The 17846-nt window shown below is 43.9% G+C and overlaps 1 protein-coding gene across 3 annotated transcripts in view; it reads left to right on the top strand.

Moving 5' to 3' along the window:
- Positions 1–11447: 11447 nt before the first annotated feature.
- Zhx3 (zinc fingers and homeoboxes 3) overlaps positions 11448–17846 on the top strand; it is a 125913-nt gene continuing 119514 nt past the window's right edge. For 2 of the 3 annotated variants that reach the window (XM_052722622.1, XM_052722624.1), the window contains exon 1: positions 11448–11554. The gene's annotated coding sequence lies outside the window, so the exon portion shown is untranslated. Of the gene's footprint in view, positions 11555–11803; positions 11959–17846 lie in introns of those variants that run through there. The other variant, XM_052722623.1, reaches the window with a different exon arrangement.

Here is a 17846-nt window from a genome sequence, read left to right as displayed (position 1 = left end):
AAGTACCGGTAAGCCACAAGCCATGTGGCAAGGTATAGATTAATAGAAATGGATTAATTTAAGCTGTAAGAACAGTTAGCAAGAAGCCTGCCACGGCCATACAGTTTGTAACCAATAGAAGTCTCTGTGTTTACTTGATCGGGTTTGAGTGGCTTGGGACTGGCGGGTGAGAGAGATTTGTCCTGACTGTGGGCCAGGCAGGAAAACTCTAGCAACACAAAACAGAACATTCCCTGCTGTAGCTGGGAACACATTTTGCTAATGTATATTTACCCCAGACTTCTGTGTGTCTGTTGTCCTGTGTCTGCATCATAGTCTTCAGGGTACTGTGAATGTTTATTGCAGTAGAAATGGCTCCCTAGCTTTGACTTGACGAACATATCCCAAATGTGATGATGGTGGACTCCTGTTCTCTGCTTGACAACAAGAGCAGTGCCAATAACTTCCTTCTGTTCACTCAGCTGCAGGACCAGTTTCTCTCTTCCTCTCTAAGTAGATGTTCCAGAAGAGAGTTGGATGGCTATCCATTTTGTATCACAGAACTTTTCCTGTAGTCATAAGGAGTGGTGGAGTGTTCTAGGGGCAAAGGCATGTTTGGTTTTGTCAGACTACGAATTTTATGATCTTTTCACAAGGTATGTCTTTGGTGTCTAGCTTGTTGGGCTCTCAACATTATTTGAGAGTCTGTGTGTGTGTGTGTGTGTGTGTGTGTGTGTGTGTGTGTGTGTGTGTGTGTTGTGTGTATGTGGTGGTCAGAGGTCAAGCTTGGGTGTTGTCCTGGAAGAGCTGTCCACAGTGTTTCTTGAAACAGGGTCTCTCATTGGCCTGGAGCTCACAGATTAAGCTAGGGTGGCTGGCTAGTGAGTCCTAGAGATCTGCTAGTCTCTGCCTTTCCACCGGTGGGATTACAAGCATGAGTCACCATGTCTGGCTTTTTAAACCTGGCGTCTATGGATTGAATTTAAGACCTCATGCTTGCACAGCATGCACCTTAGATGTTGAGCTGCCACTCCAGTCCCTCTTTATGGGATTTTTCTATGTTATACTACCTGTAGTTCCTTCAAGACAAGTTCTTTCTGGGCAGAAAGCTCAGCTTCAGTTAGCTTGTTGTCTACATAACATTTTTTTACAGCCTCCTTACTGTGTTATCCCATACATGTTATTTTTAGGACTTGCATAATATTCTTGAGTCCATCAGCCATTTTGGGACCACCTCTCTACTCATGAGGCAGACCCAATCATTAAGAAGGTTTGTAGAGGAAGATGGCTACCCTGGGATTACCACACCCCTTTGCAGAGATTCTAGATTTTCTAGCCCTTGATTTTTAAAAAAATATTTAAATTTTTTTTTATTTTTGTGTATAGCTATCTGCCTGCATGCATGTATGTGTACCATGTATGTGGAGTACCCTCAGGAGTCAGAAGAGAGTGTAGGATCCTCTGGAACTGGAGTTACAGATGGTTGTGAGCTGCCATGTGGGTTCTGAGAATTGAAATCAGGTCCTCTGGAAGAGCAACCAGTGCTCTTAACCATTGAGTCATCTCTTCATTCCTTATTTTTATTTCACTTTTAATTATGTGTATGTATGCATGACTATGTATGGGTTTGTTCACATGGATGCTAGATTCCCTGGAGCTGGAATTATAGGTAGCTGTGATTGGACTGACATGAGTGCTGGGAACTGAACTTGGGTCCTCTGCAAAAGCAGTTCTTAACTGTTGAGCCATCTCTGCAGACCCCTTACTCTAATCCATATGCATACATATGTACATTACAAACTGGGAGACATTACAAGCTAGGATCCACATCTGAGAAAAAATGTGAGTTTTTTTCTTTTTGAGTTTGGGTCATCTTGCTTAATATACTTTCCAGATCCGTCTGTTTCCCTGAATGTTGCACAATTTCATTTTGCTTTACAGCAGGGTTATAGATGAATCTTAAAGGGTCTTATTAATAAAAAACTCAGAGCCAGGTATTGGGGTGAACGATGAAAGATCAGAGAAACAGAACAAGCCACAGCTAGCCTCACCTTGTCAATTTCTCAGCTGTGTTGCTAGAGTTTTCCTGCCTGGCCCACAGTCAGGACAAATCTCTCTCACCTGCCAGTCCCACAGCCGCTCAGACCCAACCAAGTAAACACAGAGACTTCTATTGGTTACAAACTGTATGGCCGTGGCAGGCTTCTTGCTAACTGTTCTTACAGTTTAAATTAATCCATTTCTATTAATCTATACCTTGCCACGTGGCTTGTGGCTTACCGGTACTTTACATCTTCCTTGTCCTGATGGCGGCTGACAGTGTCTCCCTCACCCAGCTTCCTGTTCTCTCAATTCTCCTCTCTGTTAGTCCCGCCTATACTTCCTGCCTGGCCACTGCCAATCAGTGATTTATTCATTGACCAATCAGCAACACATTTGACATACAGACCATCCCACAGCACAGCTGATCTCGTTTCCTCAAACTGGAAGCCTCTGCGTCCTCATCCGAATGGATCTCAGCTGAACTGCTGCTAAAAGCTTAACAAAAACTTCTAGTTCCTGGTCCTCACACCTTAAATACCTTTCTGCTTCCTGCCATCACTTCCTGGGATTAAAGGCGTGTGTCACCATGCCTGGCTGTTTCCGGTATGGCTTTGAACTCACAGAGATCCAGATGGATCTCTGCCTCTGGAATGCTAGGATTAAAGGTGCATGTACCACCAATTTTCTGGCCTCTATGTCTATTTAGTGGCTGTTCTGTTCTCTGACACCAGGTAAGTTTATTAGGGTGCACAGTATATTGGGGGACACAACATCACCACATTTCCCCCTTTTTTGTCTAAATAATAAAGGAAGCTTATAACTAATATAAGATAAAATAGATACAATAATTATATACAATATATACAGTCAAGAATTACATTAACAATGTCTAGTCCATTAACATTTGACAGATTCAGACAAAAAATTTCATTATTCATCCTGTAAAAATCCAATCCAGGCCGAACGGTGGTGGTGCACGCCTTTAATCCCAGCACTCGGGAGGCAGAGCCAGGCGGATCTCTGTGAGTTTGAGGCCAGCCTGGTCTACAGAGTGAGTTCCTGGAAAGGCGCAAAGCTACACAGAGAAACCCTGTCTTGAAAAACCAAAAAAAAAAAAAAAATCCAATCCAATGTAAAATATTTAAAACAAGTACTACCTTTATAAAAGTAGATTCAATAATCTACCCTTTTATCTTATCATATCTGTATTCTCTCTTTTTTCTTTTCATAGTAGATTCAATAATCTACCTTTTGTCATTTTGATATCTTCTCCTTTTTCTTTTTTAGAGTAGATTCAATGATCTACCCATCTATCCTATTATTTCTATATCTCTTTTTTTTAGAGTGGATTCAATAATCTACCTCTTATCTATATGCTCTTTTCTTTCTTTTTTTTAAACAAGAACCCTGAATCTAATCTCATTTGTTTAGCTTTTTTTTTAACCATTAACAGTTAACAACTTGTAACCAATCATCATAAACAATGACAATATCCATAACTCATTATACGACCAAAAAACCACCTACCCCACCTTTTGGGAAAGTGGGCGTTTTCTTAAAATTACTTCTTGCTTTTTGGGGTGAAGACATCTTTAGGGAATCCTGAAAAGAAAATTTGGGGGTTAATTGTCAAGTCCTGAGAGAGTTAGTTGTATCATTTGTCCAGTATCTGCATGATGGGAAAGTGCAGGGCTTGTTTTAAGTCCTTGCTTGAGTAGTCTGTGAGGCTGAATCATCTCAGCTAGCCATCTCAAAATTGTCCTGAGCAATTTGTAGTCGAAAGCAGATCTTTCAGTGGTGTTAATCAGCTTAATGGCTTTATCATAGACCATGTGGAATCATCATTGTGGGATCCCATCATCCTTTTGAAGATTTCAAAGTTGCTGTTAGGTGTGGTCATGGTTCCCTGCAGAAATTTTTCTTTTTTCTTTTTTTTTTTTGCCTCCTCTGTGGTTTGGAGCAATCACAGTCTGATAAATGTCTGTCTCACAGAACCACAAATATTCTTCCCTAGAAGAGAGTATCTTCACAGCAATTTCTCCCCACCACCTCGCCAAACTTCTCCAAACTGACCTTTGCCGATGCTTTCTTGTAACTTGATGGTCCTGGCAATTGTTCTCTGAACAAGCAGAGGTAAACCCTTCATCCCTGGTAGCAATGTAGTTGCCACCACCAGCATGATGAGAAGCAGCTTGTAGCTCAGAGCAGAAGCCACCACCTCCATGGTCCTGCCTCACTGTTTGTGACCCAGCCCTGGCCACAGCTTCTCCTCAGCAAGCCTCCTAGGCTGGCCTCAAACTGAGGATCCTCCTGCCTCTGCCTCCTTTGGGTGCCAGATGTAGCACGAATCTTAAAAGGTCTTATTAATAAAAACAAATCTGGGAGCAAGATATTGGGGTAGATACTGGAAGATCTGAGAAACAGAACAAGCCACAGCCAACCTCACCTCACCAATTCCTCAGCTGACCCTGTTTCCTCAAACTGGAAGCCTCTGTGTCCTTACCTGAATGCATCTTAGTTGAACTGCTGCTAAAAGCCTAAAAGCTTAACAAAAACTCTAGTTCCTGGTCCTCACACCTTATGTACCTTTCTGCTTCCTGCCATCATTTCCTGGGATTAAAGGCATGTATCACCATGCCTGGCTAATTCCAGTGTGGCTTTGAACTCACAGAGATCCAGATGGATCTCTGCCTTTGGAATGTTAGGATTAAAGGTGCATGTACCACCAATTTTCTGGCCTCTATGTCTATTTAGTGGCTGTTCTGTTCTCTGACACCAGGTAAGTTTATTAGGGTGCACAATATATCGGGGGACACAATATCATCACACAGGGTAAAATTCCATTGTGTACATGAACCAATTTCCATTATTTGTCTATTGATGAGCATCTAAGATGGCTCCTTTTACTTGCTATGGTGAATAGAGGAGCAATAAAAATGGCTGTGAAGCATCTTCATGGTAGGATATGGAGTCCTTTTATACGTTTACTTTTTTTTCAGACACACTCAGTTTTTTTAAGTGGGTTTTGAGGATCCAAACTCATGTCCTCTGTGGGAGCCCACAGAGGTTTCCTAGTGAGATCTGAGCTTGCTTTACCCAGCAGGGCTACATAAGGGGATGGATCGACCTAGTGCATGGTTACCAGGTGTTTGGAAGGGTCTGCACTTGGATGTGCACTATGCTTTGATCTGTCAAGGGAGAAATCTTTTGCCCCATCCCTTGGCATTCCTTTAAAAAGCCCTTTAGAAGAGACAGAAGGGGCTGGTGAATTTTGATCCATCCTCCCGAAGCTGTCCTGTGTTTCTGTCTGTCTCGTCTCTGCTATCTTTCTATCTAATAATTCCTTATGCCTCTCTCCTCTTCATAGGAACCCTGTAAAAGGTGTGGGTGGGCACCCCACAAATGGTGCCCAAACAGGGACTTGAGTGCAGAGGAAGTTAAGTGAGAGTGGAAAGAACCCTGTGGAGGCAACTGGATATGTCCGGGTTTTGTAGTGAAGGATAAGGGCGGTGGTATTTTATTCTTCTGGAGTTATAACTGTAAATATAAAGCAGTATAGAAACAGGCTGCAGAGTACCTCTCTCTGTCTAGGTTTGTTTCTTTCTTTCTTTCTCTCTTAATCTCTATCTATTAAAATTAGGGATAAAATATAGGGTTATGTATAGGAATATTGGGTAAGGAGAAACTTAGGATGAGAGTAGAATTTCCCTAGTGCCTGACCAGAAAACAGTGTCCAGGAACAAGCAACCACTGCAGATTTAGCAGTCTGAGAAAGTAAAGCCACTATGGGGCAGAAAAATAGTAAACAGATCTTTGAAGATTCACTAGTGGAAAGTTTAAAAAAAAAAAAGAGGGGTTAAGGTGGAACTACAATAAGTACAGAGGTTCTTGGAGTTCATAGGGGAACTGTGTCCTTGGTTTTCTAACTATGGGACTCTGAACGCAGACTCCTAGGGGAGATTTGGGGTCAAAATGAAAAAAAATATTATGAAGATTATGGACCAGGAAAGATTCCTGTGGAAACTTTTGGCCTGTGGGCATTGATTCAGGACAGTTTAGATCTAAGCCCTGAGAAGCAGGGGGGAGTTTTTCCTGAGGTTGATGTGAGAGAGACAAAACCCTCCACTCCACCAGCAGTGCCTGAGACCACTTTTATAACATCATCCCTGAGGTGGATGCAGGAGAGACAAAACCCTCTGCTTCACCAAGTGCCTGAGAACACTTTTATAACATCCTACTACCAGAGTCTGTTTCCTCTTGGCAAAAGCCAAGTTTAGGGAACAGAAGTCTTGGGGGGAAAATCTAGTAATTTCTCTCTAAAAAACTGAAAGCTTTTCAGGTCTCTCCCTTTTAGAAAGGTACTCATCTTCCTTCTGTAGGGGCAGAATTAGACTCACCTTGTGGGGGCCATCTATCAGAATGGAAAAGTCACCTGTAATTCCCTAGGGGAAAAAAACCCTCTTGGAATATGGCAAAGCCTCTCTGCTAGTCCTGTCTCCCCTTCAAACCCGTATTTTTTAAAAGCAGCTTTAAACAATTAAGAAGGGGGGAAATTGTACCCTCAGAAGCTTAATGGCTGTCTGAGCATTTGATGAGGAGTGGGGAACAGAGGAATGTCAGCTCCAATGATGCTCCTCCAGAGGAACTGGAGTGAAAGCAGCTGAACCTATGTTCCTGATATTGAGGTTCCATCCTGCAGTCTGGGGAAAGCAGGAGACTAAGGAAGCCTCCAGACTGCTGAAGAGTTTGGGACAAAGGTTTTGTCACTGTTTAGTAAAAGCTGAAAGGAAATGGAGCTCGGAGCCACACTGCTTTTGTTTGAGTATCAGCAAATTGATGCGTGGCTCTTTTAAAAAGATGATTTCTAATAGATGCGTAGGAAAATTTTTCTAAAAGCTTTACAGCAGCTCAATAGGCAATTCTACCCTCACCCTGAGGTGAGGCATTTGTTTGAATTGTGGCACTCAGGGGAGCTGCAATGAGTTTGGGTGATGAAACAGCACCTGGCTGGTGGCTGCTGTGCACACTTCTGCTGGTTCTGGAACAGCTGGAAGGGCTGGTGGGAAAGGTAGCTTTGGGAAGTGGCATTGTCCCAAGTGTTACAGCCCCCTAGCAATAGCACTCATCAAATCCCAGACTCAAGGGAGTTAGATACAACCACTCTAGAGCCACTGACAAATTAGGCTCTTGTTCCCAGCTGTCAGAGGAACTTTAAGAATGTTATCAAAACTGACTGTGAACTTCAGAAATGAATCAGTTTTGAGTTCACCTGAAATTTTAACTGTGGTGATTCTTGATTCATGTACTCTGTCTTGTTGGAAGAGAATGTTAAATGGTTCTATTAAGAGATCTGTTTTAGTTGTTTGCTAAAGTTTACAAGGTAAATCCTATAGTTTGTTTTTGAATGTAAGTTTGTAAGAAGTGTAAATACATGCAGTAAATAGTCATGCTAATTGTAAATATGTATAGTAATGTTCATAGCTAGAATTATGTTCATATTAATGAACCAGGGTTTGATGAAGCTAAGGGAATCTTTAAGTTTGATGCAGTCTGCATCAAGAATTTATTGATTTTTAAAAAGGCCTTGGCACAGCTAGTGCTGTTATAGATATCTTAAGACCCATTCAAAAAAGAACATTCCATCTTGGTCACCCTCTATTCCTTTATTGGGTGGTGTGGCAGCCTAGGGATCACTGGGCTGTTCAAACTACTTGCAAGCTCTTAGTAGGAACCTGAGATAAATTTGAATTAAGCTCTGTATCCCCTCATGACATAGGCTGGTAGTCAGGGACAGGCAATGTTCTTGTTAGCTGCCAACCTAAGACAAGAGTATGCTTGATGGAAAGTGTATCTCTGTGACGAGTAAGGTTTGTCTAACTGAAGAAGACAACCTCTGGCACACACAGTCTATCTGAGGGGCCTGAGGGGTTCTTTGAAATATTAAGAGGAGGGACTTGTGGAAGCCCACAGAGGTTTCCTAGTAAGATCTGAGCTTGCTTTACCCAGCAGGGCTGCATAAGGGGATGGATTGACCACATGTATGGTTACCAGGTATTTGGAAGGGTCTGCACTTGGATGTGCAGTATGCTTTGATCTAGTAAGGGGGAGGTTTTTTGCCCTGCCCCTTGGCATTCCTTTAAAATGCCCTTTAGAAGAGACAGAAGGGGCTGGTGGATTTTGATCCAGATCCTCCCAAAGCTATCCTGTTTTTCTGTCTGTCTCATCTCTGATATCTTCCTTAATTCCTTAGACCTCTCTCCTCCTCATAGGAACCCTGTAAAAGGTGGGGGCAGGCCTCCCACAAACCTCATGCTTGTGTGGCTAGCATTTTGCTCACTGAGCCATCCTCCTAGGACACTTAATTAAAACAACTTTTAAATTATATTTATTTATTTATGGGGCAAGAAAAGTAGCAGGAGTCAGTTCTTGCTTTCTACAGAATGGGTTCTGGGGATGGGACTCAGATTTTCAGGCTTGGCAGCAAGCGCCTAACCTTCTGAGCCCTCTCACTGGTCCTTTCTCTTTTGAAAAAAAAATAATCTGTCTCTTTGATTAAATATCATCAACAACTTCTCCTCCTCCTCCTCCTCCTCCTCCTCCTCCTCCTCCTCGTCCTCCTAGTCCTCCTCCTCTGGCATACCTCCATACACTAACATGTGTGTGCTGGTTACTGCCTTTGCCTGGGGTCACTTCTTGTCATCTCTCCAGATTCAGCTTCTAGCTTCCAGTGTCATTGGGAACCCTTTCCACACTTGCCTGTATCTTGTTTCTTTGGCCTTTTGGTTGTTTTCCCCCCGTTCTGACACTAGGCATTGAATTCAAGGCTTTGACTATGCCGGACAAGCACTGTACACCCCAGTTACAACTCTCTCCTCCCATTAGTCTTTATCTTTTGTTTTTGTTTTTCGAGTCAGGGTTTCTCTGTGTAGCCTTGGCTATCCTGGAACTCACTCTGTACACCAGGTTGGTCTCAAACTCACAGAGATCCACCTGCCTCTGCCTCCTGAATGCTGAGATTAAAGGCATGCACTACCACCACCCAGCTAGTCTTTATTTTGCAACAAGGTCTTGCTCAAGTTGCCAAGGCTGGCTCAAACTTGTAATCTTTCTACCTTATCCTCCTGAATATCTGGGGTTGCATATAAATATCACCATGCTTGCTACACACTGGTTATTATACCCTCGGTGCCATGTTTCCCAAAGCAGCTGGCCTTTGCATATTTTCTTCCAGAACCGTATCTTTGCATTTCTTTCTCTTCAGAAATATGGAGTTCCTTGGCATCTAGGGGAATGTCTTTCTTACCCTTGCATCACCTAGAGGACCTAGATCAGAAAAGGTGATTGGAAAAGTTGGTTGAATAAATGAAAATAAATTGGAGCACAACCTATTCCAAATACTCATTCATTCAAGAAATATTTATTGAGTTCCTGAACATGTCTGCCCATGTTCCAGATGTTGAAAATAAGCAAAACAAACATTCTTGTCCCAAGGGACATGAGAGACAAATATTGAGGTTTTAAGGGCTAGAACAAAGGAAGACAGAGTGATGGAGATTTGGACTTGATATCCATTGAAGTAACTACCGTTTGAGTAGAACTTTGAAGTGAGAACTCACCTTTTTGATGCCCAGGAGAAGACATACTAAATGCAAATGTCCTTCATGTTCCAGGAGCAGGAAGGAGGCTAGTATTGCTGGCTGAGGAATGAGGAAGAAGGAGATGCACTTGCTAGAAGAAAGAGCAGACTGCATGGGATCTATGGGCCCCTGGAATAAAGCTTTGGATTTTTTTTTTTTTGTTTGTTTTTTTTTTTTGGTTTTTCGAGACAGGGTTTCTCTGTGTAGCTTTGCGCCTTTCCTGGAACTCGCTTTGGAGACCAGGCTGGCCTCGAACTCACAGAGATCCGCCTGGCTCTGCCTCCCGAGTGCTGGGATTAAAGGCGTGCGCCACCACCGCCCGGCTAAAGCTTTGGATTTTTACTGTGCCCAAGATAGGAACCACTGGATGTTTTAAAGAGGAAAGGAGTATACTTTGACTTAGGCTTTAACAAGATCCCTGTGGCTGCTGTGTTGAGCACAGGCTGTAATGAAGAAGAGAAGGTAGGGAAGAAGCTCCTGCAGCATTCCCTGTGTACAGACTTCTAAAAAGAGGGCCAGCAGGCTTGCTCATGATTGAGATGACTATGATTGGAAGAGAGAGATGAAAGGTGTCTGCGATGGTTTAGCCTGGTCATTGAAAACGCTGGACTTGGTATAAACTGTAATGATGAATATTGTGTGATGGCCATACGCAGCATGTTAAGGTACAAGTTTTTAGTGTTTGACTCTGGACACGTTAAATTTGACACATTTCATAAGTTTGCTGACTGTAATAAACTCAGCCTTTTTATTTTTGTTGAGACAGGGTCTTACTATGTAGTCCAGGCTGATCCCAAACTTGCAATCCTCCTGCTTCAGCCTCTGTGAGTGAGATTACAGGTGTAGGCCATCACACACAGCCTTATTTTAAACACTAAACACCAAGACATGGAGCAGAAAGCTTTATAGAGACTGCCGTTTAATTCTCTTACTTATCCTATATATCCTAATATTTTGTTGCCTTTTGTGGATGAGAGATTATAGCCAATTGATGTTAGATATAAGCAGATTTGGGATTGGGACCTAGTCAGTCTTCAAAGCTCTATTTGTTAATCTGGATTCGAAGGGTGAGGACCACTTTCTGAACATAGTTGCCACAGACTTGGGTTCCGTTATAAAAAGATGCCTGGAATATGAAACAAGATTTTATCCCAGGCCAACAGCAGCTGCAAAAATGAACATGATGGGAGCGGGTGTTTGAAAGCTCCAGTATCCTAAGATAGTGTTAAGGAAGCGGTGACCATAAACTCGTTTCGGCTACTACTTCTTGGAGTAAACAAGATACTACAACCTGCAGTGAAACCTTGTTGGTGTTAAAAAAATATCTCCCTAAGGTTGGTAGTTTGGAATCACTGCACTGAGGAGATAGGGCGCAAGGGTTTGGGATCCCTGCCCAGACTGCCCTACAGAAAGACCAGGATATGGAGCACAAAGGCCGGGAACGGATAGGGCCGCAGCATCCGCCTCGATGTCCTCCTCCTCTACCCCCTCCGTCCTCCGCACAGAAGCCGTAGGCGGGTGGCTGGCTGGCGCATGCGCTCTGGATAAGGCCCGCTCCCCGCGACGTCAGGGGGCTCGCGCTCGTTCCCAAAGCCCCGCCCCTTAGCGCCTGAAGCGACCTGGGCGGAGGAGGGGGCGGCCACGCCCCCAGCCGAATCGCGGAGGGCCGATCGGAGCCGAACTCCTCCGAGCACCACCGAGCTCCGCCGAGCGGCCGGGAGACGGTTGGTGCAGCTCGTCCCCGCCGCAGAAGCAGTCCGTGGCTCCGGCGTCGCCGCCGCTGCCCCCGCCGCCGCCACCGCCGCGGGGCCTGCGCCGGCCGCCCGCCCGCCCGGGAGGGAGGGAGGCCTGCAGCGCGGGGAGAGCGGCCGGGCCGAGGGTGCCGCCGTCGCCAGGTGAGCGCCCGCCGAGACCCGTCGTCTCCTTCCGTAGCTGTCAGTCCCCGGTGTCTGTGCGTCTCCCCGCCTGTCAGCCCCTGTGTGTTTGCGAGCGCCTTCCCGCCAGGCCCGGCTCCCGCCGGGCCCTGTCAGCCAGCCGCCAGCACCCCCGCTCCGAGCGGCCCCGCCCCTTCCCCCTGACGCCCCGCCCTCCCCATCTGTCAGCGCCGCGCTCGCTGCGGGTCCGGCGTCCTGGAGTCCCCGGTCAAGGTGGTCGCGCGGGCCAGGGTGGCAGAGGGAGCCGGAGCGGGCGGTGGAGGCCTGGCCGTGGGCGCGCGTGTCCGCACTCCCGCGGGCGGCTGCGGGCGGCTGGCACCCCGGGCCTCTGGTGAAAAGAGCGTCGGGACTCGAACCACTCAGGGGTACAGTAGAATCCTCCTTCCCCACGCGGAAACACCAGGGTTCCGGGATGCCCAGATGGGCGTGTGAGCGGAGTTTGGGACTTGTTAAGCCTTGCCAGTTTGGGGGTTTTCATTCAGAGAAACCTGTTGGAAGTGACTGAGGAGTGGGTGGGATGCGGGGCTTAGGTGGCAAGTGTCTGCGAGCTTGAGTCGTTTCGAGTTGCGTTTATGAACAGTGATTGTCGTGGTATTGTGCGAGAAACGGTTACGTGATTCGGGTGGGGTAGAGGGTTAGAGAAGAGAAAGCATGTTCCTTTCTGCCTTTATCGGTGTCATGCCAACACATATATTTATCTAGATAGCCTACAATGTTTATTCATGAGGCATCCACACATTTTTTAATTAAAAAGGAATACGGCACTTTCCATTTATATACATGTTCTCATATGTTGCTATCTTGATTTTTTTTTGTTTGTGGTAACTTAGTGCTGCAATATTTCAAAACTAAAAGAAATGTGTTCTAAAACAATTGGTAGCTTGCCGGATAATTCTCAACCGAGGAGAAAAGAGCCAAAAGCACACTTCATTAGCTGGAACAACTGATTCGGGCTTAATTTGCTTCTAAGAGACATACAGTGGAAAAATCCAGAAACAGCAAAGGAGTATCAAAGAGCCTTAGGAAATGAGCGAAAAGGGCCTTTGTCTGTATGCCTTGGAGAGATGGTATCAAAGTTGCTTTAAGGGACAGGGCTGCCATGTAATGATAAACATATTAACCAAGTTGATTTTGTGACCTTGATACATTGGGCCATTCTTGATTTGTGCAGTGGTTCGTGACAGGCAAACACTGCATGGGAAGTGTGGTAATTTTTTGGACGAAAAAAGTTCCCTATGTTGTTTTTTTCCCCCTCAGTTGAAGTAAGATTTCAGACTAGCTTCGTCCATGATTGGGGGTGCAGTGTGTGTGCGCGCGTGCGTGTCGTATGTGCTTTTGCTTGCTTGTGTGAAGCCATTTCTCTGTTTTTCTGTCACTGATTTATATTTAAGGCAGAAAACTTGAGTAACAAAAGAATAAGTGAAAAAAAAACCCTTATAATCACACAAACTCTAGTAAACTTGTTTGGCATTTATTTTTTTCAGTCTTTTGTTCCCAATTATGTGTTTTCTTTTTTTTCACTCTCTCTATAAAGTGCTACCAGCCTATATGATTTTTATTGAATGCTTTTCCTTCCATTTATAAATAGATTATGAGGGGTATGACTAGCTTTTATGAGGAACTATTTTCCCTTTGTAATTCCTTTAAAAAGAAATCTAGGCCGTGGAAGTTCTCTTCTTGCACCCGGCCAGTAACTTCTCTGAAAGTCAGATCTCCAGTCCCTCCTGTGGCCTGCTGGCTGCCAGTCTCCAGCCTGGCCCAGTCAATCTCGGCTGCCTTTTTACGAACCTCAGTCATACTCCAGCCCTGTGCCTCTGCGGTTGCAGTTCCTCTGTGTGCACAGCTGGCCTCGATATTATAACATTAAGACGGATTTCCTTAGCTTTAGGTCTTGAGGTTTTCCCCAGCAACTCTTCACAATTCCTATCACCCCCTGCCTTCCATTCTGTGCTGTACTTATCACCACTTGGTAGTATTTATTTCTTGGCTTATTGTCTGTCTCCTTTGCTGTCTCACAAGCACGAGACCTTATTTCACTGAAATACCCTCGGGGTTTAGAACGGCCCCTGATCCACTATAGGTACTAAAATATTTGCTCAGTGAATAAGTAGAGGAATGCTAGTTGTCCATCTATTCATGTGACATTGCCGGTAGCCTTCTAGATAGCTACATCATGAGATAGAATAACAAATTGTTAAACTTTGCAACTTTCCTCTCCTTAACATATCTTAGAAGAATTGATAAGGTGAGGCTTGGGATCTTAGAACGACAGTCTTAGGAGCTGGAGAGACAGCTCTGCAGTTAAAAGCACTGGCTGCTCTTCCAGAGGACCAGGGGTCCATTTCCAGTGCCACATGGACAAATATCTGGAACTCCAGCCCCAGGAGATCCAGTGCCCTCCACTGGCTTCTGTGGGCACCAGGAACACAAGAAATACACAGATATACCCAAAGATAAAACATCCATACACATAAAATAAAAATAATAAAATAGAAAAACAATCTGGAGAGTTGGCTCAGCAGTGAAGAGCACTTGTTGCTCTTGCAGAAGATTGAGGTTTGAGTCCAAGCATCCACATGGCACCTTAGAACTGTCTGTAACTCCAGCCGCAGGGGAACTGACAATTTTCTGACCTCCATGGGTACCAGGCACATATATAGTGTTCATACATACGTACAGGCAAAACATTCATACACACAAAATAATAAAATCAATAAATCTGAAAAAAGAAAAACCTTGATTTAACTTGAACAGTTGAGGGAAGGAACATTTTTGGCAAATGTTGCTGGCATTCCGTCTTATGCATTATCCCTTGTGTCACACGGGGAATTTTTGAGAAGCCTAAAGTGTCCCAGTTTGGTTGTTCTTAGCAATAGTATAATCCTCAAGAGCATAGTGAGCTTTTTGTGTCCTCAGATACCAAAGGTGTAATTACAGCCTCAGTGTGTTTTCACTTGGGGAGTAGCTGTTATATTTACTTACTTTCTTGGCAGTTCTGTCCTTTTCATCTCTCTGCCTATCATTTTTAGATGGCTTTGGAGGTGCACTTACTTGCTTACTTTTTTTTTTTTATCATTTTATAATTAATCCTTGACCTTTGAGCATTTTTCAGTCTCTCGTGTGACCTTTGAACTGTTTGAAAGTGCCAGCTTTATCTTTCAGGAGGAAACAGCATCTGTAGTAAAATGTATCATTGTGCTTCCTTTGATTTTGAAGAGGGGCTAATGTTGGGTGTAAAATTCTTAAAAGTTTGAACTTCAGATAGGCTACTCTTTGAGTTTTTTTGGGGAAAAAAAAAGACGTTGTTTTCTTTGAACGATACCTAGAACAATACAGCCCAGAGACCGTAGAAAACCTTTTGATGCTCATGTTCCAGATATGTAAGAACTTGGTGGTAGTGGTTGTTGGTGGTGGTGATATAGTGTATATGTCCTAAATGGAAATTTTCTTCAGCTGAAGGCCTGTAGGAAATATGTTAAAATGTTTTCTTATTTATTTTCCTCAATGGGGATTTGTTGCAAATGTATTTGGGGGCAAGCCTGTGTGCTTTTTTTTTTTTTTTTTAAAGATTTATTTATTTATTATGTATACAGAAGAGGGCGCCAGATCTCATTACAGATGGTTGTGAGCCACCATGTGGTTGCTGGGACTTGAACTCAGGACCTCTGGAGGAGCAGTCGGTGCTCTTAACCTCTGAGCCATCTCTCCAGCCCCCACCTGTGTGCTTTTGTAGAGATCGCTTAATCCTGTTCAGTTTCAGATTGCCCACTCTTCCTTTGAGACAGGTCTTCATATATTGCTGAGGCTGTCCTTGAACTCATTATATAGCCCAGGATATCCTTGAACTTGTAATCATCCTGCCCCAGCTTCCTATGTTTTAGGAATAAAAGCAGGTAACCACCACACCTGAATTTTAATCTTTTCTCAGACCCCAGATAATCTCACCCAAGTCTTTAGTATGCCCTATATGGAGACAACTCCCTCTTCAAGCCTCCCACTCTTTCTGGCTCAAGGCTTGCATTTTCATCTACCAAACTTTCCTATTGTCTTTGCTTGCCACTTCATCTCAAACTTCACATGTCCACAACTTACCTGCTCCCTCCATTCCTCTCTCATGTTAGTGATATAACCTGGGTCCTTGGCTTTGCTAAGCAATCCCCGAAACCCCCAAATTGGTCTCTCCATCTTCCTCTCAAGCTTCCACATTTATAGTCATCATTCTTGACTCATCCCTTATGCCCATCCCAGAATATTTCAAATCCTTCTCCTATTTCCTAATCTGGCAGTCTCTTCTCTCAGCTGGATGACTGACTGTCAGTGCATCTTAGCTGGTCTTCTAGCTTCACTCTTGCCTACTTCCATAGCAGCCAGAGTAAACTCATTAAAAGGCAAGGGCGTGGAGTTGGGGATTTAGCTCAGTGGTAGAGTGCTTGCCTAGAAGTGCAAGGCCCTGGGTTCGGTCCTCAGCTCAACAACAACAACAACAACAACCAAAAAACAAAAACAAAACAAAACAACAACAACAACAACAAAAAACCCAAAATAACAAGAGTGTCCAAATCCTTCTCTTATTCTCAAGCATGCGTTTATATGGAAGGATATACAATATATGCATGCACATGAGTGCACGTGCACACACACTTGCACAAACTTTTATAGCGGGCGGTGGTGGCTCACGCCTTTAATCCCAGCACTCGAGAGGCAGAGGCAGGTGGATCTCTGTGAGTTTAAGGCCAGCCTGGGCTACCTAGTTAGTTCCAGGAAAGCTGCAAAGCTACACAGAGAAACCCTGTCTCGAAAAACAAAACAAAACAAAGACAAGGGCGGACCATCTCTTTGTTGAGTGGCTACTCACTGTATATAGAATCACATCTGTGCTTACTTTGAGGTGCCAGCCAGCCCCTCTGCCCTCTCTAGTCCCTGCTCATTGCTCATGTTTATCAAGTTGAACACCTTCAATTCCTCAAATATGCCAAATTCTCCTCCTTGTTTGTATAAATCCTTCTTTCTGCCTGGTACTTGTAGCATGAATCTTAAAAGTTCTTCTTAATAAAATCAAACCTGAGCCAGGTATTGGGGTGAATACTGGAAAATCAGAGTCAGAACAAGCCACAGCTAACCTCACCTGGCCAACTTCTCAGCTGATCTTGTTTCCTCAGACTGGAAGCCTCTGTGTCCTCATATCCGAATGGCTCTCAGCTGAACTGTGCTGCTCAAAACCTAAAAGCTTAACCAGCCAAATGCTTCTAGTTTCTGGTCTTCACACCTTATATACCTTTCTACTATCTGCCATCACTCCCTGGGATTAAAAGCTCACTTCTTGGGATTAAAGGCGTGTGTCACCATGCCTGGCTGTTTCCAATGGGGCCTTGAACTCACAGAGATCCCAGATGGATTTCTGCCTCTGGAATGCTAGGATTAAAGGCATGAGTGCCAACATTTTCTAGCCTAAGTATCTAGTGGCTTTTCTGTTCTCTGACCCCAGATAAGTTTATTAGGGTGCACAATATCTTGGGGAACACAATACCACCACAGGTACTCTTCTCAGAAAGATCCTTCCTTCTCAAACACCTAGCCTCAGTTAAGATTTACCTTCTCTTCAGAATGGCAGTTATTGATGGCTCCTTGTATAGTAGCTTCCTTCTCATCGTCCCATCTCGGTACATAGACATTTCCTGGTAGGCACTTACTAAAATCCCAAGAATTCATTTATGTTTGTTGCTTTCTTTATTGTCCCTTTCCCAATAGATTGCAAGATGTATGTGAGTGAGGACAGTTTTGCCTTGGTTAAGGCACAGCTCTGGCATGTGGCTCTCTTTGTAGGATCCTGTAGGTCAATGTTTCAAGCACATTGAATAATTATTATAACAAGTAACCTTTTAGAGAGTTACTAAGTACAAGGTCCACTGCTAAGTATATTCACACTTTACTCTAAATCATTGGGAGAACCTGGTAAGGTGCAATGATAATTAAGTTAACCATTTCTCTTTGTAGTTGAGGAATTGGAGTTTAAAGTAACACAATTGAGAAAGCAGTAGAGTTGGGATTTTAATCCACATGATCTTTCGTCCTTTCACCTTAATCATCTCTACCCTTTGACATGAATATAGGGTGAACGAATATGAGGAATGCTATGATCTTTATAGTTAATTACTGCTCATGTTGTGTTTTTAATGATGTATGGGAGATAAAAACTGAGAATATTTGGGTTATGGTCTTATGTAATTCTGGGAAGATTTAAAGTTTTTTTCTG

The sequence above is a fragment of the Peromyscus californicus genome, unplaced genomic scaffold, assembly GCF_007827085.1.
Source record: "Peromyscus californicus insignis strain IS unplaced genomic scaffold, ASM782708v3 Scaffold_7__1_contigs__length_154581171, whole genome shotgun sequence".
Classification (NCBI taxonomy): domain Eukaryota; kingdom Metazoa; phylum Chordata; class Mammalia; order Rodentia; family Cricetidae; genus Peromyscus; species Peromyscus californicus.
This window is presented reverse-complemented; position numbering and strand designations above follow the sequence as displayed.